General features: G+C 43.2%; 1 protein-coding gene across 5 annotated transcripts in view; it reads right to left on the bottom strand.

Moving 5' to 3' along the window:
* Window positions 1-24,883, bottom strand: part of ARHGAP10 (Rho GTPase activating protein 10) — a 256,451-nt gene that overhangs the window by 46,309 nt on the left and 185,259 nt on the right. The window lies entirely within an intron of this gene.

Raw genomic sequence — 24,883 nt, 5'->3', positions numbered from 1 at the left:
AGAAAAGCAAAAGGAGTACTTATTGGAATTTACAAAACTGGTAGGCTTTCTGGTTTTCTTTTTCTTTCAAAGCTTTGAGCTTTGATTTCAGGAGACATTTCAGACCCTTTCCTAAGTGCCAGTGGGTTAGACCACATTGATTTCTATGGCACTCTATTCAATGGAGTAACACATACCAGACTTTGGTGTCTGGCTTCAACATTTCAATAAATGACAACTTATCAACCAGACTTTATAAAATTAAAATGACCCCAAAACTACCTACCCCAAACCATGAGCATTTTCAATGGCATTAACTGTGGTGTAACTGGTTTCTCAGTGCCCTGGTTTTTCTAATGTTAAAAAACAACAACCACCAAGGAATAAGAATACATAACTGTAATAGTATAATGGGAACCCAATGGCACTAAGTAAGTTTTCTACTCCTCACTAAATAACATCCTCCCCAACAGACATAAGGTGAACCTCTCCTGATTAACCCAAGGCTACATCACTCTTACATTTGGAGTGAACATATAACCCCAATTATAAAATGTTGTTTTCTGGTGTGCAAACCTTTAAACACGCTGAGTGCAATTTTATCAATTTGCACCTGCAAACGTTTGGAAAATGCAGCATACACTTTCCAAAGTCAGAAGAAAGCACTTGCCCAAACATAGCTGTGGCTTTGACTTTCATAAACCAAATGTCTACAAGTATCCTTCCCTGAATAAAGAGCTGATGCTGAGCTAGAATTGTGTTCCATTGCTATGTCCTCTGCTAACAAGCAAACAAAGCTTGCAATTCGGCAAAGCCTAGAAAACCATTAAAGAAATATAGCTATTCTATGTCAACTAGAAGACATACTCCATGCACGATATTCCTTTGTTTTTTCTTTTCCTCCTCATCCTTCAACTTGGGTGAACAACTTCTCCCAAGGTTCGTTTTCTTCTCCCCCTTTTCCATTTCTTCTTTCCAGGACTCAGGCCTCCCTTAAAAGTCACTCAGTCCTATACCAGCACAGAGAACCATAACACAGGAAGCCTACCATTTACAGTCCCCAAAGGCCTGGGGACCCACAGGGAGAGGCCGCCCCGACCCAGGGGTAGCTCGAGCCATGAGGAAAAGCAGGATCCAGTCTCAATGTTAACTATGAAACTTTAAACTGAATATAAGTAAACGCATTTAGAATGGACTCATTATCTTTTGCAATTTCCAAGGAAGATGACATTTTTCTTTTGGAAAATAAGCGATGACCCCACAGGGTAGTTATCAGCCTTCATGTTTAATCACTGCTCCTAAAATTTGGTTGGTTTACATTTTTTATTGACAATTTTTCCCCAAAATTATAATTTATTCACGTTACAAAAGTGATAACTAATACACTTATATTCCTTGTAGAAATTTTGGTAAACACCAAACAAAGCCCTTTGAAGAAGATAAAATCTAAGAAGGTTAATGTTTACATTCTTGGACTTACACGGCAGCATGGAACTCACTGATTTGCAGGTAGAGTAGCTGTATCTGAGCTGCCAACATTAGGACTTCCTCCACCTGATCCCACCTCGCCTGGGACCAGCTCTGACCCATATTTCCATATGTGATGAATGGTGCAGACCTACACGTCTAGAGAGCAGCTGCAGGATGGCTTGCAAAATGTGTGCTTGGCAAGAGCCATGAAAAAAGTCAACGTGGACGGTAAGGCCACCACCACCACCTATCACGACTGGTAAACTGATGACATCTTAGACAGGACGAACTGAGTACACCTGCAAGGAAGGTGATGCTACTCCCGACTGCGCTCCTCACTGACTGAGCCACACAAGGCATTGCGTTCTATTGTGCGGCAAAGTCACAGAGAAACAGAAGTGTCTGCAGTGGAATGTGAAAATTCTAATCTCCAGCGCCAACAAGTAGGGTGATTCCTCACACCAACAAGCAATTCTCCAACACAACTGGGTGTCCCAAGGTTCAACACAACTCTAACACTCTACCTAGAGATAGCATCAGATCCCACAGGTTAAGTGCTCAGTCCCCACAAGACTGCCCCCGCTCAGATGCCAGTCACAAGCCCAAGTTGTTACCTGTGCTTCTGATCAACTGGCTGTGAATCAGAGGTTCTAACAACCTCCTCCTTGGGTTCAATTAACCTGCGAGAGCAGCTCATGGGCCTCATGAAAGCCAGTTCCTCACGAGATACTGGTTTAACAAAGGATATCAGAGAATATGAATGGACAGCCCAACGAGGAGACATACAGGGTGAGCTTCTGTCCTGGTGGAGTTTGGGGACTGGCACAGCAGCACTTAGAAGACTCTGGTTCCTCAACATAGAAGCTCTCCAAACCCTGTCCTTGGGTTTTTATGGAGCTTCATTACTCAGGAATGATTAAATCATTATTGCCCATTGGAGATTGATTCTACCTCCAACCCATCCCTCCTCCCTCAAATTAAGGGGTGGGGCTGAAATTTACAATCTCCTACTCAGGGTTGATTTCCCTGGCAACAAGCCCCATCTTTTGGTGCCTTCCAAAGTTATCTTATTAATCTAAACCCAGTTGTGGTGGAAAGGAGCTTGTCATGAATATTAAGACGCCCATTTCATTCACCTTTATGGATCTGAAGTGTTTTCAGGCACTGAAGACAAGAGACAAAATATAGCAAAGATGCTCCCTTTGCTCTTATCGCTGAGGAAATTATAAGGGTTTTGGGAGCTGCGAGCCAGGAACTGCGAATCTATGAGAGAAACTATGTATGAAATCCCAAAAGATGGCCTCATTCACCAAACTAGCGACTCCCTCTTCTCAGAAGCAAGCCCGTCAAGCTGATCTGCCCCCTTTTCTGCAGGACAAGAGAACCTTTCCCCACCTCCTGATCACTGCACCATGCTGAGACCTGAGCTTTCTCCTTTCCCGACTTCAAGTCAGCCATACTCTGGGTTCTGTGGGTTCCCATTACATTTGCAATGCATGGTTGATACGCCACAGGGATGCCCTATTTAGGGAGTAATCTCCAGAATCTTAACATTCCTTTTATTCTGGTTTTCTCTTTCCAGAAAAAACACAATGTGTCAGATATTAGCATGTGCATGAAAAGGCTTTGTAAACTGTTACCATTTCATAAATACAATCGTAAAAAAAATAAAGCCATCCTTTTTTGGCTCCCAAAATACTATAATCTTATTCTTCCACAGAAGTTTTTTGTAGAAGAATGTGGTAGTTAGCTCCCTGAAGTTTACTAAGAGCCACAGCACCTACAGGCATTTTAACCTCATTTTCCTATATCCTATTATGCAAATGTATATAAACAAACAAACAAAAACTATGCAGGTACTATAGCAGTACTGAGCCAGTTCCCAAAAAGGCCAGAGATTCCCATGGATAAGTCAACTGTGTGTGTTGGGGGAAAAGAGAGAGGACAGGGCAGGTAGAACTCTGAGCCAGGTGGCTGAAGCTCTACAATTGCTATCAAAGTGGGGAGAATAATTAGTCACCTACACACCCTGCACTGTATTTTCTTTGTTTTTAAATATTTTTTTATTGATTTTTAGAGAAAGAGGGGAAGGGAGAGGGATAGAGAGATAGAAACATCAATGAGAGAGAACTTCATCTATCAGCTGCCTCCTGCATGCCCCCTCCTGGGGATTGAACCCACAACCTGGGCATGTGCTCTGTCCTGGATTCCAACTGGCAACCTCTCGGGTCTTGGGTCGATGCTAACTGCTTAGCTACACTGGCCAGGCTGTATTTTCATTTTTAGACTTTTTATTGTGTGGAAAAAAAAATTCAGATAGCATGTTGTTGCTCTTTAAATACATAACCTTTAAAAAAAAGTCCCTTTCCCACCTAAAAAAGTACTCCTCTGGAGGTCAACAGGGAAACAGAATTCACTGAACAAAAATTCATTTTCAGTGAAATAGTGGGACATTCCTTCTGTTCACTGCTGCGTAACAACCTCTCCAAAGCTTAGCGGTATCAAACCACCACCATTTTATTATGCTCGTAATTTCCTGGCTCAGGAGTGTGGGCAGGGCATAGCAGGAATGAGCAGTCTCAGCCGGGGCCTGCCAAATGGCTGGAGGTGGCTGGGAAGGGAGCCATGGGCCTGAGCTCAGTTTTGGTTGTCAGTTGGGTTCCTCAGTTTTGTCTGCTGGAGTCTGGGAAGACCAAGCTGTTTTTCCATGCGTCCGATGCCTGGGATGGGAAGGCTGGGACAGCCAGGACTGGCTGGGCTCAGCTCCTCCTCTCCCCTGCCCAGCCTCTCTACCTGGCAAGTGTGGCTTCCTCACGCTCAGGGTGAGTGGACTTCTGCAAGGCAGCTGAAGTCCCCTGGAAGGAGTGGCCCAAGAGGAAGGAAGTGAAAGCTGTCAGTCTCTTCAAGCCACTGTGAAGAGTCACTCATGCCATAGTCTGATGATCAAAGCAATCTCAGGGTCCACCAAGATTTAAAGAAAGGAGACACTAAGGGAGGGATGTGAAATAATCCCTAACAATCTTCAATCTGCCACCAACAGACACGTTTATTTCAGTTCTTCATCTGATACCATGTGTACTGGTATAACCAGATGATAGTTTGGATAGGTGCAAAAAACATGATTCAAAGTAACTTCAAGATATCAGCGCTTCACAAGAAATAGAATGTGCTCAATAGATCATACAAATACTTCTCCCACCACTGCTTCAGGTTTTTGTCATTGAAGGACAAATGGCCACACAAGAACTTCATGCATCAGAAAGGAAGGGCATGGAAGAAGGCAGGGAGCTCAAAGTCAAAAACAATCAGACTCACTGTTAAAAGTTTCTTCAAACTGAAACTTTTCAGGGATCTCTCCAGCGATTTCCAGTTCTTCCCAATAGATCAAATTGACAGATATTTCTACCCTCTGAGATACAGAACTAGCGTATTTGATTATTTTGTAATGTAAATTTAAGTACGTGGTAGTTGGTTTAGTTTTTTTAAGTCAAATAAGAAAACTACATATGCGCCATAACCTCCTCATCCTGAAAACAATGTTGATGATACTGACACAAAGAATATCGGAAAAATAGAGTCTCTTCCCCAGCAAAATAATCATTGTCAATAGTTTCTTTGATTCCTTCTAAGGAAATTTTAAGAGTTGCCTATGTATTTGCCTACATATATGTACAATTTACACACACACACTAGTAATTAACACATGAAGGATAATAAAGATACGGTTTCATATCTGTATCTTTAATTATCCATTCAAATATTAACTGAATGCCTACTATGAGACAAGCAATGTTCTGGACATTGGAAATAAGTGCTAAGTAGCTGTGTATCAAACTAACACAAATTCAGAGGCTGAGAACAGCACATCTACTGTTATATGTAAGAAAGCTGTCAATTATCTCAAAGTTTCTATGTGTCAGGAGTCCAGGCACATCTTAACTGGACTCTCTGCTCCCATCCTCAGCTCACAAGACTCTAATCGTGTCATTTTGGAGGATTCAACTGGGGATGGATCTGCTTCCAAGCTCATTTGGGTGGTTGGCAACATTCATTTCCTTGCAGTTGCAGGACTGAGGAGGGTTCTGGGTTTTGCTGACTATGAGCTGGAGGCAACCCACAGTTCCCTGCCACGTGGCCCTCTCCGTAGGCAGTTCACAACATGACTATTTGCTTCTTTCTGGCCAGTAGGAGTGTCCCTCTCTGCCATCTGCTCCAACGGAATCTGATACAACAAAACAATCATGAGAGACATGCCACGCCTTTTATTATCCTGGTTAGAATCAAGTCACAGGCCCCACTGGCACTCCAGGGCCTGGGTCACTGGGTCACCATAGGGTGTGCCCACCACAATTCGAACCAGTATTTACCACCCTGCCTCATCCTTCTATGGTCATCACATAATTTATTTAACCCTCAATGGCAGGCTATTTCCAATGAGAGACACATGTGGAGGTGAACCCACTCCCTTTTTTGCAAAATTTTGAGTGAATACCTATGGAGTATTTAGTAGCAGAGAGATTACCTTCAAAGCAAACATGCATTTAAGTTTTGCTGACACTGCCTAACTGTCTCAAAAAGGCTGCTCTGATCACACCCCACCAAATAAGACCACTTATTTCCTCCTCTCAAAGTGACTTCTCACATCTCATTGCGGTGGAACAATATGGCTTTCTTCAAATATGTGTTCTTCCTCTCTTGATTTAGGCTTATACTCAGGAGATTTATATTTCAGATGACATTGATAATAAGGCCTATTTCTCACCCTGTATTATCTGCTTCTGGTTGTACATGAGCAAGTTATTGATTCTGGTGATTACTTTTAATCCTACATCCCAATAAATCCTGCTAGTGTATCTACTAGCTCATCACTCTGTTCTCTTGGTTATCTATATTATACAATCACTTCTCTAAATAATGCGCAATTTTCCCCTTCCAGTTTTCATATCATTTATTTATTTTTCTTCCTTTCTTTGCTAGTAATTCTAGGACAATAATTAGTAATAGTGAACTAAATCACAATTTCAGCATTTTAAGCATTTCAACAATTAAACAGGATACTAACTTGAGGGTGAAAATATTGTTAAATCATTTTAAGGAACTATCCACAATTGCTGTTTTATTAAAATATTATATTGGGAATTATGTAAATTTTGCCAATTGCTTTTAGGCATCTCCTGAAAGATTTTCTCTTTTGACTTAATAATATGGTACACTACATTAATGTATTTCCTAATATTGAGTCACCCTTATATGTCAGGGATGAACTCAACTTAGATGGAAATATTATGCTGTTAAAGTAGTGTTGTTATTTGCTGATGTATTATTTAAGATCTCTGCATAAAATTCTTAAATAAAATTGATCTACAGCTTTGTCTCTGCCAGGCTTTGGCATTAGTGCCCTACTGGAGTCATAAAAATAATTTGAAGTTTTTCTTTATTCTGCTATGGACCAGTTTAAACGCCAACAGATCTATTTCTTCCCAGTTTAATTCACCTGTGAAAATATCTGAGACTGGTGCTTTTTTGGGAAATGGATGGCAGCTGTATTAAAATTGTGTCCGTTTCTGAGGAGAACCAAGATGGCGAAATAGGTTAACGCCGGAGTTTGCTGCTTTGAACAACTACTTCAAAAGTAAAACCAAAAAACGGAAGGGACATCACCCAGAACCACAGGAACGCTGGCTGAGTGGAAGTCCTACAACTAGGAGGAAAGAGAAACGCATAGGGACACTCAGAGGAGGCGCAGTGCTGAAGTCAAATTCTGAGGTGCGGAGTGCGCGAGCGGGCTGGCGGCGGAGGACGCGGTTGGCGTTTTCAATCGGGAGGGAGTCGCAGACTCTGAGCTCCAGATCCGGGCGAGTCTTTAGGGACCCAGACTCAAACGGGAGAAGCAGGACTGTCTGGCTTCGGTCAGAGCGAGTGCAGCTTTCTCTCTGAGCTTTGCAGCGGGTGCTGGGACTCAGAGAGGCAGAGCCCCTGGGGACAGGACTGAGAGCCACCATAACTGCTCTCTCCGGCCCACCCTGTTGATCCTGTTCTACCCGCCCCGCCCAAGCCCTGCACAGAGGCATTTGCCGGATAGCCTCAGGCAAAGGCTAGATTAGCACCTCCCTAGAGGACAGAAGTTCTCTCACTGCTGACACAGCTGATTCTCATAGCCACTTGGCCTGGAGGTCAAACCCTCCCTGGAATTAGCTACAACAATCAAGATTTAACTATAAGACTGCGAACAAAGACCACTAGGGGGTGCACCAAGGAAGCATAACAAAATACGGAGACAAAGAAACAGGACAAAATTGTCAATGGAAGATATAGAGTTCAGAACCACACTTTTAAGTTCTCTCAAGAACTGTTTAGAAGCCGCCGATAAACTTAATGAGATCTACAAGAAAACTAATGAGACCCTCGATCTTATATTGGGGAACCAACTAGAAATTAAGCATACACGGACTGAAATAACGAATATTATACAGACTCCCGACAGCAGACCAAAGGAGCGCAAGAATCAAGTCAATGATTTGAAATGCGAGGAAGCAAAAAACACCCAACCGGAAAAGCAAAATGAAAAAAGAATCCAAAAATGCGAGGATAGTGTAAGGAGCCTCTGGGACAGCTTCAAGCGTACCAACATCAGAATTATAGGGGTGCCAGAAGATGAGAGAGAGCAAGATATTGAAAACCTATTTGAAGAAATAATGACAGAAAACTTCCCCCACCTGGTGAAAGAAATGGACTTACAGGTCCAAGAAGCACGGAGAACCCCAAACAAAAGGAATCCAAAGAGGACCACACCAAGACACATCATAATTAAAATGCCAAGAGCAAAAGATAAAGAGAGAATCTTAAAAACAGCAAGAGAAAAAAACTCAGTTACCTACAAGGGAATACCCATACGACTGTCAGCTGATTTCTCAACAGAAACTTTGCAGGCCAGAAGGGAGTGGCAAGAAATATTCAAAGTGATGAATACCAAGAACCTACAACCAAGATTACTTTATCCAGCAAAGCTATCATTCAGAATTGAAGGTCAGATAAAGAGCTTCACAGATAAGGAAAAGCTAAAGGAGTTCATCACCACCAAACCAGGATGATATGAAATGCTGAAAGGTATCCTTTAAGAAGAGGAAGAGGAAGAAAAAGGTAAAGATACAAATTATGAACAACAAATATGCATCTATCAACAAGTGAATCTAAGAATCAAGTGAATAAATAATCTGATGAACAGAATGAACTGTTGATTATAATAGAATCAGGGACATAGAAAGGGAATGGACTGACTATTCCTGGGGGGGAAGGGGGAGTGGGAGATGCGGGAAGAGACTGGACAAAAATCGTGCACCTATGGATGAGGACAGTGGGTGGGGAGTGAGGGCGGAGGGTGGGGCGGGAACTGGGAGGAGGGGAGTTATGGGGGGGGAAAAAAAGAGGAACAAATGTAATAATATGAACAATAAAGATTTAATTAAATAAATAAATAAATAAATAAAAAATAATAAAATTGTGTCCGTTTCTTTCATTATCATTAGTTCACTAATTTCATTCAGATTTTCAAAATTCTGTGCACTGAGTATTTATGGGTTATTTCCACATTTGTTCCTCTTTATATAGATGAGCCTTCTCACCATCCCTTTTTTCCTTGACTAGCCTGGCCAAGGAAATCTGTTTTATTTTATGCTCCCAATCCACCAAAAATGTCAGAGGTATTTAAAACAAAAAAACAAAAAACACCTTTTGTTTCTTTTCTCATTAATTAATTTCATCTTATATATTTTTTATTTTCTTCAAATTTGGAGTAAATGGGTAAAAGCTTAACTAATTTCATTCTTTCTGGCTTATTCAGTTGTATAAGGTTATAAATTTCCTAGAGACATAATTTTTACTCTGTTCTTTCAGTTTTGATATGCATGTTTTCATATTTTTATAGGAAGTCTACAATTTTTATTTTGATCTATGAATCATGAGAGCTTCAAAATTTCCAAATAGCCAAGAACTTTTTTTCTTTTGAGGAGGGGTGGGGGGCTTCTGTTATTATTACTGTTGTTAATTTCTAAAGCTAGAATATTATGGACCAGAATAAGTGGTCTGTATTATTTCTGCAGTTTGAAATTTGGAATTTTTATCTGAGCCCAAAATAGATACTCAAGACTTACAAACATTGCTTTGTGGTCTTCAGAGCTGCTGTAAGGAAACATGAGGCTACCAGATGCATCTTCCTGGTACAGTTTTTTTTTATTTTTCCCTCAAAACTCCTACACAGTAACCGAGCCACAGTATGTCTCTACATGGATAATTCTGAGTGACTTAAAATTCAGAATTGATATTTCCTAAAATTTAGTGATTACACTGATCAAATGAAGGTCTCACTGTAATTTAGATAAAAAGGTCTCTGTGTGATCGTTACAAATGATTGGTTCAATGCACTTGGTTTGGTGTTCCCATGACAACAATGTCTTGTGATGGGTCATGTCTGCCCTCCACGTCCACAGTTTTCTCTGACTTCTGTCATCTCTCTTTTTCATCCACTGAATGCGACTGCTTCATCAATCATGGTGATTTGTTTTCCAACTTTTGACTCTATTCATTTCTGTTTTTAATCTGTTCATTTGTTTGGATGTTGTTTTAGGTGCCAGTCTGCTCTCTTAGCTCAGCAAGCACCTTTTTTAAAAATCCTCTTTAATCACTTCATTTTTAAACTCCCATTTTACTGAATAAATATTTAGTTCTTCTATGGAGATGGTTTTTAATAAGTTCATTTATTCTCTTCCTTAGATCAGTTTTTCTCCCCCCAAAAATTCATCTACTACAGTTTACATTTTTCCCCTCCTGTTGCAATACATTCACATAGACCACACACTGGATTATTTGGAAGTGGCTGATTTCAATGATACTAATGTCTCCAATGGGCAGCTGTGTCAACACTTTCTGTACACACCACTACAGTAAGGGTGACATCCTGAATCTCTTCCCAGGTTTTGGATGTGTTTTCTGCGATGCACTACAGTGTGCCTGCCCAGTGTTCTGAGAAAACGTCTTCGTCTGGTAGGGCTGCCACAACGGAACACTGTAAACTAGGTGCTTAAACAACAGATACCTATTTTCTCACAGTTCTGGGGGATGAAAGTCCTAGATTAAGGTGGCGGCAGGGTTGGTTTCTCCTGAGCTTCTCTGCTTGGACTGCAGATGGCACATTTCTCTCTGTGCCTGCACATGGCCTTTCCTCTGTGCATGTACATCCCTGGTGTCTTTTTTCTTTTTTTATAAGAACAGCAGTCCCCCCAGACTAGGGCCCCCAACCTTATGACCTCATGTAACCTTAATTACCCTTTTAAAGACCATCTCCAAAGAGAATCACACTGGGGACTAGGGCTTCAGCTTCTGGATTTTGAGGGAATACAATTCAATCCATAACCAAAGGGTTTGGGCGGGACCAAGGATGCCACCAGGATTGTCTTCAGCCTGGTCTCTGACCTCATCTCTGTACTTTTGCCAAAAGACGTATCTGTGTTCATACCTCCTGCTTGGGCTGTCCACAGTTCCAGCCCCTGCCAGGAGTCTCTGTCCTAGGCGGCCAAGTTAGCAACCACTTCCTTCCATTCTCCAGGCAGAAGACAGACCAGGAAAGAGGATGGCTTCTAGATGCTCAAGTTGGAAGTTATAAAGGTGGGAAATGACACTCCCCCCCTTTAAGGGGCTCCTTTTTCCCATCCTCCTCTCCTACAGAAGCTCTTCCCTTAACTCAGTTTCGGTTTGATGGCCTTTCAGACACTTTTCTTGCTGGAGATCACTGACCCTGGGGTGTCTGAGAGGGAGTCACACTCCTGCTAGTCTCCTTTCTCTGGCAGGAGAGCAGGGTGGTCAGGAGGAGCTTCTATCTTGGTGGAAGTTTCATCTTGACCCAAGGCCGCCCCACCACCCCTCCACCTCCCTCGGGGGGGGGGGGGGGGGAGATCCCTGAGGAAGGCACATGTGCCTGTCCCATACCGCCTCTGTGGAAAGTGCAGTCAGGAGTAAACCAGAAATGGCCTGTACCCATTTTCAGAAACATCCCTTGCTGTTCTCTAGCCTTTCCCTCCATTGACTGATACCAACCTTTCTTTTTTTATTTTTTATTTTAACCCAGTTTGGGTTTGTACTGTAAGACTTTAAGCTCTGTCTTTGCCATCTTAAAGCGTATGTTTGAGATATTTGTTTTAGATAAGAAAATGGCAATAAATAATACTGATAAATACATACTGAAAAGTACTATACTATCACATATAGAAACCTGTAATTTGATAAATTTCACTCCTTCTCTCACTCGCCACATGTGTAAATGAGCCACATATTCTTACAAGTTATTTCAATATCACCTAAGTTTATTTCACCAAAGCAGAGGTTCCTCACTGAGCTCTTCAGAATTAGCATATGCCTAAAAGTCAGTTGTAAATGGTGCATATGCCTTTATGTTTTTTCAGAAAGTGAAAATATTATCTTTCAAATTCTCAAAGGGGTATGAAACATAAACACTGGTTCAGAATCACTGATCTAGAGTAAAGAACAGGAAAGCTGCCAAGAACAGGAAACAAGAAAGAATCAGAAACAATTTACAGCAGTTTGGATTCCCCTGAATAATAAAATCAAGTAAGAAAAAAAAAAAAAGTTTTTAAGTTACATGGAATTTAGATAAAGCCACAGCTGACTTCCAAAAAAGTTCCACTGTGGGTGTGCTTGTGGCCCTGGGCATGGGAGGAACGCAGTCCTGCTGGATCACGGGAACCAAATGATTAAACAGGAGAAACAATGATAACTACAAGAACCTTTCCACATCAATCCATCAATGAGGACAGCTTCCTCCGGGCTCTTTAGCGCATTAAGCACAAATGACCTAATTCCTTCATTAAATTCTGAAAATGACGACTAAGCCTCTCAGTGGTCATTCCCCCATTTACATCTAAACAGAAAAGACCTTCTAGAGAAATCAAGTGCTTGAAGCCTTCCCTGGAGATACACTGTCTCCACTTTTACTTACTGCTGAGTAAAAGAAGAAAAACAGAGCCTATAAATAAATTCCATTTTCAAAATATACGAAAAGCAAAGTTGGTTCGGCAACAAATTAAAGAGAACAGAAGGTAGATATTGAGAACAATACACTAGAGAGTACAATCCGGATTCTGTGTGCGTTCCTGATGTGCACTGTTTCTTTATGTGAACACGTCTAGAGTGACTGCCGTTTGCAGAGGATTATAAATCTTCCTCAGAATCTATGAATCCAGCCACATTAGAGATCTGGTTTGGCACAATCGACAGCTTGTGGCCCATGTGCACTTTGGTAATTAAGAATAAGTAATACTGATGACAAACACCACACCAGCTGTGCAATGATGAATAAGAACTTCCTTGTGCACACAACCAGGCCCTGGCGTGTGCGACTCCCTCGACTCTGTGGAGCTCCCGACTTGATGAAATCAAATAGAGATTTCCTTTCTTACTCCCACACATTCCAACAGAGCCATACATAAGCACTTTTGTGCAATTTAAACTTGGAACTATTCATGTAGTAATATTGACTGAAACACTATGCATCGTTTAAGCTTAAAAAAAAAGAAAGTATGGGCTTGTTTTTCTTGGGACAGTAGAAAGACCACAAGAAACTTTCTCACTGTGTGGCTTAACTGCTCGAAATCCTTTTTGGAACAAGTCAGGCTGTAAATGAATAAAGAAAGCTGTGTGACCTTGGGAGAGTTCATTTCAACCCTCCAAAGATGTGGCCTGCTGCACTCATCTATAAACTGCAGACAAACCAATGCTCCCCACCCTCGCGGCACTGGATGGTTGATTCTTGGCTCTGGTGAACGAGAGCTGGCCAGTGTCTGGAAGATGAGGCGCTCAGGAAGCCCTCCTGCCGAAATTCCTCCCAAAGCAGACTGGAATACTCAATGCTTAGGACAAGGGATCTTCCATTTTATAATTATATCCATTCTACCCCCTGCAGGCCTTCCTCACTGCTGCGAATGGAACAGATAAGTATGTTCTGAAAAAACAATGAAGTTGGTTCACAAAGGGATGCCCAGTAAGTACATTTAAGTCTTTAAAGTGCACATGGCTTTGGACAAAGAAAGCCAACGGCTTCTCAGGGGTCAAACTCTAATACACAATCTTCAGGCCCTGTGATGAGATTTCCACTGTCAACACTTGCACTGTTGTCTTTCTCACTAAACACTGACTTTCTCAAGAGCAAGACTGCTTTTATTTTATTAATCTTTTGTGCCTGTTCCATGGAGGAACAACTTAACAAATGTCTATTGACTGAATTAAGAATTGCATTAAAAGAGGGTGCCAATGACAAAGATCACTTAACTTTTATCAAGAATAACTTCAGATACATATTTAGAGAGAGAGAAAGAAACAGAGAGGTAAAACTAATATAATGAACTCCTACACACACATCAATCTGAGTTCATCTCCATTCCCAGATTATATGGAAGCAGATTCCAGACAAGCGCAGTGCCTTAGGAAGCTTTGGGTCATTCGGTTTTACTCTGCTCTAAAATTCTAGGCATTTGTACAGCAGGTCTTCAAATAATGTTTATTATAACTTTGAGGAAATGCTATAAGGACTTAACTCTGCTTATATCAGTTAGCCCATGTTAAAACTGGTTTCCTTATGTCATTGCACTTCTAGTTAAGTGAGGCCTTATTGTATCTCTATGGTAACAAGAACACACAATACTGCATAAAGATTGACAAATCAAGAGAAGATCCGGGACAGGAACAAAAATAAAAAATCAGCCTGACTGGTGTTGCTCATTGGTTGAGTGTTGATGTATGAACCAGGAGGTCACAGTTCCATTCCCAGTCTGGGCACATGCCCAGGTTGCAGGCAATAGGGGGTGTGCATGAGGCAGCCAATCAAAGATTCTCTCATCATTGATGTTTCTATCTCTCCCTTCCTCTCTGAAATCAATAAAAATATATATATTTTTAAAAAATGAAACACTTCCCCTAAATTGCTACATATTAGTGTATTAGGGGATACTTTTAGTATGACCACCTAAGATACTAAACTAAAATAGAAAATATCCTATCTAATAAAAGAGAAACATGGTAATTAGCGTACGACCGCTACCCTTCCCATTGACTAATCAGGGCGATATGCAAATTAACTGCCAGCCAAGATGGCGGCCGGCAGCCAGGCAGCTTAAACTGAACATGAGGCTTGCTTGCTTCAGTGACAGAGGTCTCCAACGTTCCCCTCCTGCCTTGCCGGCCTCTGAGCCTGCAGTCTGAAACATTGTAACAAATATAGAAGCTAAACAAAACCCCAGAAACCAGCTTTCAGCGAGCTGGGATCTCAGAGCTGGAGTTGAAACAGAGTTTCGATTATAGAATCTAAACAAACCAGATACCTGCTTTCAGGAGCTGAGGCCTCAGAGCTGGAGCCAGGCTAAAGCTGGCCCAGAATAAAAAAGAAAAAAAGGAGCAGTTGGGAGCTTCAGTTCCAGCCTGAAAACAGCCCTCAGCCCCTCACCTAGACTGGCCAGGCACCCCAGTGGGGACCCCCACCCTGAAGGGTGTGTGACCAGCTGCAAACAGCCATCATCCCCTCATCCAGGCTGGCCAGGCACCCCAGTGGGGACCCCCACCCTGATCCAGGACACCCTTCAGGGCAAACTAGCCAGCCCCCACCCATGCACCAGGCCTCTATTCTATATAGTAAAAGGGTAATATGCCTCCCAGCACCGGGATCAGCGGAGCCGCGAGGCCTCCCGGCACCGGGATCAGTGTGACGGGGCAGCGCCCAAACCCCCTGATCGCCCTGCAGCTCTGTGTGTGACAGGGGGCGGGGCCACAACCTCCCTATTGGCCCTGCTTTGTTCCTGACAGGGGAAGGCGCCCCAACCACCTGATTGGCCCTGCTCTGTGCCTGATAGGGGGGAGCTCCCCAACGCCCTGATCGCCCTGCGGCTCTGTGTGTGAAAGGGTGCAGCACCCCAACTCCCCAATCGGCCCTGCTCTGAGCCCGACCAGGGGCTGCACCTAGGGATTGGGCCTGCCCTCTGCCACCCGGGAGTAGGCCTAAGCTAGCAGGTCGTTATCTCCCGAGGGGTCCCAGACTGCAAGAGGGCACAGGCTGGGCTGAGGAACCCCCCTTCCCCCCCGAGTGCACAAATTTTGGTGCACCGGGCCTCTAGTATCCTATCTAATAATAGACAAACATGGTAATTGACTGCACCTTCACTATGCCTCCCATTGGCTAATCAGCATATATGCAAATTAACCAACAAAGATGGCGGCTAATTTGCATACTGCAGGCAGGGCGGGACAGCGCCATCTCGCCTGCCCTGCCACCATCCAGGCCTGCTAGCTGCGATCCTGGGCGGGGGGGTCACATGTGTGACCAGACCTGGGGCGGCCGGGCAGGGCAGCAGTGATCCGCCGGCCCACCTAGGTGTCTCGTGTGCGACCCGGGGCGGGGCCCCAATCCCCAGATCCGTCCTGCCCTGTGCGTGACCGGGGTGGGGCCCCAACCCCCTGATCGACCCTGCCCTGTGCGTGACCGGGGCGGGGCCCCAACCCCCCGATCGACCCTGCCCTGTGTGCAACTGGGGGCAGCGCCCCAACCCCCTGATTGGCCCTGCCCTGTGCGCGACCCGGGTAGGTGGGGCAGGCACCTAGGGATCGGGCCTGCCATCTGCCACCCGGGGAGCGTGCCTAAGCCAGCAGGTGGTTATCTCCCGAGGGGTCCCAGACTGTGAGAGGGCACAAGTGGCACTGAGGGACACCACTCCCCACCCTCACCCCCCCCCACCACCAGTGCACAAATTTTTGTGCACCGGGCCTCTAGTCTATATATAAAAGCCTAATATGCAAATTGTCCCCTCAGGAAGAAGTTCGACCTACTGGGAGCTCAACAGCTTGCTATGACGTGCGCTGACCACCAGGGGCAACATAGAATAAAGGGAGGCCCCGGCCAGCAGCTGGCAGCCACTTAGGGACCCTACCCATGCATGAATTTCATGCACTGGGCCTCTAGTATATATATATAAAAGCCAAGCGACTGGAATGATGGGAACAACCAGTCGCTATGACGTGCACTGCAGCCGGCCAACCGGCCTGATCATTAAATTTTCAAAGTGAGTCCTAATGAAATAAAGCTTCAAAGTTATGGCTCTGGATAGGGGAAAAGGATGTCAGATGCAGGAGTGGACTCTTAAAATGCTAACTGCTAACTGAAGGGCAACCCAGTGGATCACCCAGCCAGGAGACGTGGGAGAATGCAGTGGGGGGTGAAATGGATATATCCAACTGGAAACGAAGAGATAGGAAACAATTATCTAGAAAAAAGAAATTATGTGAAAGTTGAGAGAAAAAGCCATTTCTGGCCTGTGAAGAGAAAACTGAAGAAGAAAGTTAAAGTAATTCTAGTCATAAAACTATGGAATACAGCCACAGGTTCCGGTTTGGGTGACCTTAAAAGCCCAGTTTCATCTAAAATTATGTTGCTCATACATACTCAATCTATTTGCCTAAGAACTGGGCCTAGGAAGCAGCCAGCCTTATACGGACATGCAGGATACACTGAAATAGAAACTTAACGGAGTTAACTCAGACAGTGCAGAAACTGTATCTGTCAATTTATCAAATTGCAGGTACTTTATACTCTGTCTTTTCTCACACTGTCCAAAAATGATTTGGTTGCAATCAAAACATTACCAAGTTGACATAAGTAAAAATGGAGTTATTAAAAGGAAATGAGCAGGAAGTGAAAAGAGTCAAGACTGCTCCAAATTAGTAAGTCGAGGCCATCGACAATCAACCAGCAACTCTCCATTTCTCACTTCTGCATTTTCGAATCCTCCCTGGGCACTGGCTCCCCGCCCCTCTGCTCTGTCCCACCTGACCCACTGCAGGGGGTTCTTCAGCCCCTAGTCTGGGGACAATCTCAGAGTAAGTGGCTGGGTTTCTCCACATCCCGATTCAAATCTCTAGAAGAGACTATTCTTATATTTTAGCTGCCTCTGATCAGCAGATCTAAGGGGAGTGGACATGCTGGAGGGTCCATTTCCCCAGTGAGCAGTTCTCAGGGGGGCTGGGCTGTCTGCTAGGACATGTTTGTACTAAATGACATGGGATGCTACCGATGGGGGGGCAGGGGGGGAGGAGAGGGAAAAGGGGAAGAGGCCGTGAGTTCAGAGTCTAGAAAATACCCTTCTCCCAGCCCTGTCTGTCTGCAAAGTAGCAGGACATCTTCCCAGGAAAAGAAAAAAATGTTTTCTCTGCAAGAATCCTAATCTGATGCAAATTATCAATGTGTAGGCTTCAATGGTATACGTATTATATTAATATAAACTTACATCATTTTTAATTCCAAGGTTTTTGCTAAAAGCATGTAGTTTATCTTTAATACTCTGGCTTACAGTCAGAAAAAAATCATTCTACATAATACTGAAGTGATGCTACATCCTGTTTCTATTGTCCCACTTATACTAGTTGGTGTAATTTTCAATTTCTGAAAAAAATATTTTATTTTGGGTGACTCAGTGCAATCTACATATATTCCAGATCTGCTATCTCTGAGGATGACAATATAGTGGTCCGGGCTATTAGACAGTGGCTGTGAAGACAGAAGCCTTCCACTTACAGCCATTTATAGTCTAAGGCTTATCAGCTCCACCTCCAGAGCCAGACAGCCCTGGGTTTGCATCCCAGCACTGCCATTTACCGGCTGGGTGAACCTAGAAGAGATGCATCTCAGAAATGAGGCGTATGCACAAAAGGACCAGATCCCTCCTCATTTTTAATTCTGTGAACACTGAGTGCCAAGCTCCAAGCACTGAGCTTCGCTCTGTCTTTGCAGCTTTGCATTCCCAGAGACTTTGGCGGAGAACTTCAGCATGGATCAGACCTCAGAGGTCTGCTAGCTTTCCTCTAACACCTCAGTCCCAACTCTAGCATGAACACATTCTCATTATTAAAAAAAATATTATGAAGTCCTTCCTTCTACTGAATCAGAAACACATTTCCTGGCAAGTTATGCTAACTTGTACCGAGTATGCGCCCTTAGATAACAAAGAATAAATCTATTCCAATCTTCTATACTGCAGCTCCTCATTTTTCTTGAGACAGTCCCGATGCTTTCTCCATACTGGACACAAAAGCACTGCAGGGGGAAAGATCTTTGTCTCCCAAATTTTCTCTTATCAAACCACTCCTGTTCCCGGGGAAAATACTATCTACCCTCTACAGAGATACACAAAAGCACAAAGCCGAGACTTCCTATGTTGTCGCTCATGAAAAGAGCAGAATTCGGAAGACAATGTCTTTGTTACTTTCTGACTCTCCTGAAAAGATGCAGAGAGGATGACACCAAGTTTTCTGTGCTTTTAAAGCTTCTTCTTAAACACTCTAGAAAAGGCAAGGCCCTGCTGAGAAAAAAAAAAAAAAATCGAATAGAAAGTAAATTTTCGTGGCTATGTCAAGGAGGCCAACATTCATAAAAACTGGAAGAAGAAGAAAACAAAAAACACCCTCTGAAAATCTGTCAAATATTCTGGTCTTGACTTCTACAATGAACAGTCACTACTCAGGCAAACATAAAGCTTTGAGTAAACTTTGGAGTTTTATTGTGTTGCTTGTGTTTAAGACATTTATTTTTCTCTCTGAAAACTGATGCTGCCTAGCAACCCAGGGCCAGCAAAGCTAAATCAGGAAGCATTTAGGCTGGTTTGTTTTTTTTAAAGAGATTTCTATTTCCCATTAAATGATAAGCACCTTCTAAGACTGGGAGGTTCCTGGTACTGGAAGAAGGAAAATTTTGCATACTACTCACTTGGGCCAGCTTTTCATTACAGGACGACCAAGTGACAGAAGAGGGTGAGGATGTGTGTTGTTTTTGCAGCAATGAAAATGGAGAAGTGGGCTGCCCAGTGTCAATCAGGGTCCACATGTGGCCACTGCTGGACTACAAGCTGGGACTGAACAGGGAATCCATTCCACCATTGAACCTGGGGGCAGGGATGCACCCTTCTAGCTCTTGGCAAAGACAAGTGGTCACAGATCAGAAAGGTGGTCCCAAGGTTAACAAGAGTAATGCACAGCACCATTGATACTCTTCTTCCAGTGCCTGTAATTTAATAGTATGGCGATGGCACTGGACATCTGTGGGGAAACACACATGCCCGTCTCACCTTTACTCTTTCTAGGCTCTTCTATGACCAGAGGGCACTGGCTCTTCAAGGACAAGGACTTGGCCACATGTGACAGGAAGCTGTGGAGGCCCTGGCTAGCACTGCTCAATGGTTAGTGTGTCAGCCCAGGCACCAAAGGGTCTCAGGTTTAATTCCCAGTCAAGGGCACGAACCTGGGTTGTAGGTTCTATCCCCAGGTGCATGTGGGAGGCAACCAATCGATGTGTCTCTCTCACACTGATGTTTCTCTCTCTCTCCCCTTCCCACCTCCATTCCACTCTTTCTGAAAGCGAAAAGAAGCCCTGGCGCAGAAGTATGGCATCGGCCTCTTCCACAAAGCATGGTCATCAGGAACTGGCCTCCACTTTCACACCAGGAAAAATGAGACGGACCAGGGAGCCCAGCTCAAAGCCTAAAATGCTCCTTTTGACAAAGTTATTAGACTCCTCATTGAGGAAAAGGTTTATGTAGACAAAATGTGATTGTCCCTCGGCACCTTGTGGCCCACAGACACTGTAATAAAGGCTAGAAAACATATGACCCACAGGCCCTCAGACAATCAATGATATCAGAACGTACCGAAGACCATTCAAAGCTAAGATCATCCCAGAATTCCACATATGGCATAGTGCACTGAAAATAAATATAATCTGGATTGTAATTATATTATTATGTGTATTACATAAAGCGATTTGGTTGGGAACATTGTATGCCTTACTTTATATAAACTGCCAATTTAAGTATTGACATAAGGCAGATATTAAAAGAAAATGACCCTGATATTAATGATTCCTTGATATTTCGCAAATGTTCATGGAATTTTCAAGGGCCTTCATGGACTGGGGAAGTGACACTTTATAGCTATCAGCTAACAGGTCATTCGAATATGAGATTAGCAAGCTATATGCAACTCATGTCCTACTCTGTTCTTCCTTCCCTATCGCGTCGATTCTGACTCTTTTTCCTGAATATTTTTCTGTCATATGGGGGAAAAGCATCTAGACCAGTGGTTCTCAACCTTCTGGCCCTTTAAATACAGTTCCTCATGTTGTGACCAACCACAAAATTATTTTCGTTGCTACTTCATAACTGTAATGTTGCTACTGTTATGAATCGTAATGTAAATATCTGATATGCAGGATGGTCTTAGGCGACCCCTGTGAAAGGGTCGTTTGACCGCCAAAGGGGTCGCGACCCACAGGTTGAGAACCGCTGATCTAGACTCATTACTGCCCAGTCCTTAACACTCACTGAAGCCCTTCAAAGTTGACTTCAGCCCTTGGCTCTCTGCAGACATTTCACTCTTGGAAAGAACATGTGCCATCTCCCAGTCCTCAGATCCTCCCATCCCGTGACAACATCTGGCATCACTGACAATGTCCCTCAACAACCTGACAGTGAACTTGCCTGCGTTGCTTCTGGCTCCACTTTTAATAGTAAAATCTCGATGTTTCTAAAGTATATTATTCTTACCTTCTAGTGATGGAAAGCAAAGACTTTGGGGTGCAACAACTCTTAGTTCCAACACAGGCATTTCCACTTACTAGCTATGTGCCTGTGAACAAGTTAATCTCTCACCCTTCAGTCGTCTCATATGCATAAAAGGATAACACATGTAATAAGAACGTTGTACGTACATAAAAATACTGTGAAACATATGTGCCATGGGAATTGTATATATTTTAATATATATTTTTAAATATATTTTTTAAGTGTGTATTTATATGCATGTGAGATAAACACTATGTATTAGATTAAAAGTATATAATGCAATGAACATCCATTAATACTCTCACATGTCAATCTCATGTCTCTTTATTTTTATGTTACACTTTCTACCACTAAATTCTCACAAGGCTGAGCCCCATGCCTCCAACTGTCTGCTGGACATCAGACCACAACTAAAATTCAGCTTCTTATAAAGTGAACTCACTCGTACCCATTTTTTCTTTCCTATTATTATTAATGGCACTAATACTCCCCCGGATCGAGTCCTCAGCATCACTTAAAAGTCCGTCCTCTGAGAAGCCCCACAAATCCAGGCCCTGGATGCTGACTGGTCCCCCTCACAGAATGATGCTCTCCAGCTGTAACTCCCGCTCTCACACTGGGCCTTAATCTGCACCATGTGATGCCTCCTGGTCTTTTATTCCTCTACTTCCTACCGCAAACCTTGCTGCCAAACTAAGCTTCCTGAAGCAGGTGACCTGAAAACCACGAGAGGCCCTGGTCCCTATAAAACTAAGCCCAAACATCCTTGGGTGGCATTCTCAACCTCCCTGCACCTGGCCTGACTCTCCAGTCTCACCCCGCACCACTCACCCAGGTTCCAACAGGAGCCACTTTTGCAGAACAAACACCCACTTTCTGTGCTTTTCTGATTACATGATCCCCCCGTACCTGAAATGTCCTCTTAAAATACCTCCACCTATTCTAACTTCATTCCAAAACAACACACCATTATTCAAGACACTTTCCAATCCCCCACACCGGGATGGAATCCATCGAAAGTCTATTCAGCTTCTCTCTGTCTCTCTACTCTTATTCTCTGCCATCTCTTGGAGTTACTGTTGGACATTTCTTCTTTCCCCTACTGGACTCATGGTCCTCCTTCCCCCAAAGCTCATGGCTGACTCAAAGCTGGCACTGTACTGAACGAATCCATAACACGTACACTTTGAGGACAAAATGCATGCACAGTTCACAAATTCTAAGGCACAACCCTCGCTTGAAATTCCTTGTGAATTTCCCAGTACCCCTTTCCACCTGGGAAATACAATTTTCTGGTTTACAAGGGAAGAGAAGACCTTGATAATATTTTTGGCCCACAAACACACCTTTTAAAACAACATCTTCATGTATTATGTGGAAATGAAGCCAAAACATATGGGTTAAGTTTCCTATAAAGTCCATATGAATTTTATGAAAACGGCAAAGAGGCTGGAATTAAATGTGATCTCCAAAGCAGATTCACTAGGGGTCCTTTTCTAACTCCAAAATGAAGCCAAATCTGTCTTGCTTTCATTACATGTTGAAAGTTTCTTCTTCTACTTTAGTGACTTTCCTAGTCAGTCAACATTTTTCACATTCCAACGGAGTAAACATGACAGGAAAAGAATACATCTTTCCATTATTTTTCCTTCATAGACACTACCTGGGTCTCTCCATTTCCTTTCTAGTTTCCCTTCCTTTCTGTATTAGAACTTTTTCCTTCCTCGCTAGACAATTCTTTTTTACCTCCCCTATCCTTACCTCCTCTCTTTCTTTTCATTCTCAATCATATACTACAAGAATCTCTAGCTCTCCCACACCATGTTCAAGGCTTTGGGTGGCATCTGTTGTCAAGGCAACCTGTGGCTCACATGGGTACAGACATCCATATGAAGTTCTCCTGCACGACCACCCTCGTCAGCAAAAATATTCCTCCTCCTCGCAGAGCCTCAACTCTCAAGTGAAGCCCAGCCAAGCAGGATAAAGAGCTGGGAGTAAGAATGAAACGAGACAAGGATGAAACTGGAGAAGAAAGATGATATTATGGGGAACTACTTTCTCAGAAATAGTAACTAATCCAGCGAACTGCTCTTGCCTCCCTGCACACCAAGCAACTCTGTGTTTCCACCCTAACCCCATGCACTCAGCAAATAATCTGAAACTCAGTATCCCCCTGCCTACCTTCTTGGTAGGAAACCTCAGTGCTTCAATTGTACAGGTTGTGTATCCATAGCATTATCTAGCCTGGCCACAGAACGGGAGAGGGGGAAACTGAAAACCCTCTCTCTACTTAGCTGTGCAAAGCTCCATCTCTGAGAATGGGTCTGGTTTCATCTGTTGTAGCTATTATCATTGGCTCAGCAACCACTTGGAAATTCCTCGTAGATTTGTTAACAAGGTGGAACCTGCACTGTCTACTTCCCAGCAGAAGAATCATGCACTTATCTTCCCAGCTTCAAATGAGACAAGAAAATAGGAAGCCATAGCACTCCACGGAGATTCTTCTATCTGAGAGCAAGTCCAGGGCCAGTGTTTTCTCAAACAAATGGGATGAAAGTTTCCTAATTGGGAGTCGATCTAATGATAGTCGCATTACTAAACACTGTTGTAAAGCCTGTAGTCCAATTATTTCTTTTTCAAAAACTGAACAGTAGCCACCATTCCATGAAGCTGTCTGGATAGCTGAGTGCACACTAATGAGGTTCAAGGACAGTTTGACAGGAACATAAAAGGAGACATAAATTCACCATTAGCTACTAACCACACACACACACACTCACCGCACTAACTTCCCATAAACACGTTGCTTTTACTATGCTGGTAACCAGCTTTACCTGTGACCAGCTTTCAAGCTTTTCAGTGGGAACCAACACTAGCACAAGCTAGACTTGTTTTAGCAAAGAGCAAATGCAACAAGGACCCAAGAAATGCTCCTTCAATGCTCTGCTCCGAGGGGCCACACCTCTGTCTGATCGCCCCTTTCCCACTTTTCTAACCCCCTCGAAATTTATTGAGCTCATGAATTAATCCAATAAATATGAACTGAGCTTCAGATATGTACCAGTTTTATTCTAAGTGTACAAAAAAGATCTCTGCCCTCAGGATCGAGCAGGGAGAAATAGATAACAACTAAGGAAATAGGTAAGTGAATTATATAGTATGTTAGACAGGGATGATGCCATAGGATACAAGCCCTTAAACAGGCTTCCCAACCCCAGACTGTGACCTGCTTTCCATCAAGGGCTGTGATGTTCCTCTTCGCATCCCCGCACCGAATACATGCTTGGCATATAATGCAATGTCAAATTTTCTAAAAACTTTTAATGAACAAATGAATAAGCAAGAATTTTAACAGTTGTCTTGGAGGAAAAATGATCAGCAAGGTCCTGATCTGTAAGTGACAGAATGAGAAAAAGAAGTCTAAAGGTCCTTGAAAGAGTCTATTGTATTTTGAAAAAGCATGTATTCCCCTTGATTATATAGAACAAGTAACAAGCTGAGTCACCTAAGAGATTATTCCTTTTAAATTAGAGATTCTTAACCTGGGGTTCCCCAGATTCGGAGATACATGTGAACCCCCTGAAATTGTGAACATGCTTGGGGTAGAGGGGAGTTATGTGCGCATCTCTGGGGAGAGTGTGACACAGATCAACAAAAATATTATCCTTGTGTCATGGAACTAGAATTTGAGATAGGAATGAAGGCAGGAAAGGAAAAAATAAAAATAGAAAAAAAGAACCCTGAACAGTCACAACTGCAGGGCCAATATCCATTTG

This window comes from Myotis myotis, unplaced genomic scaffold (assembly GCF_014108235.1).
Source record: "Myotis myotis isolate mMyoMyo1 unplaced genomic scaffold, mMyoMyo1.p scaffold_m19_p_6, whole genome shotgun sequence".
Lineage (NCBI taxonomy): Eukaryota > Metazoa > Chordata > Mammalia > Chiroptera > Vespertilionidae > Myotis > Myotis myotis.
Note: the sequence above shows the minus strand (reverse complement) of the source record. Positions and strands in the feature narration are given on the sequence as shown.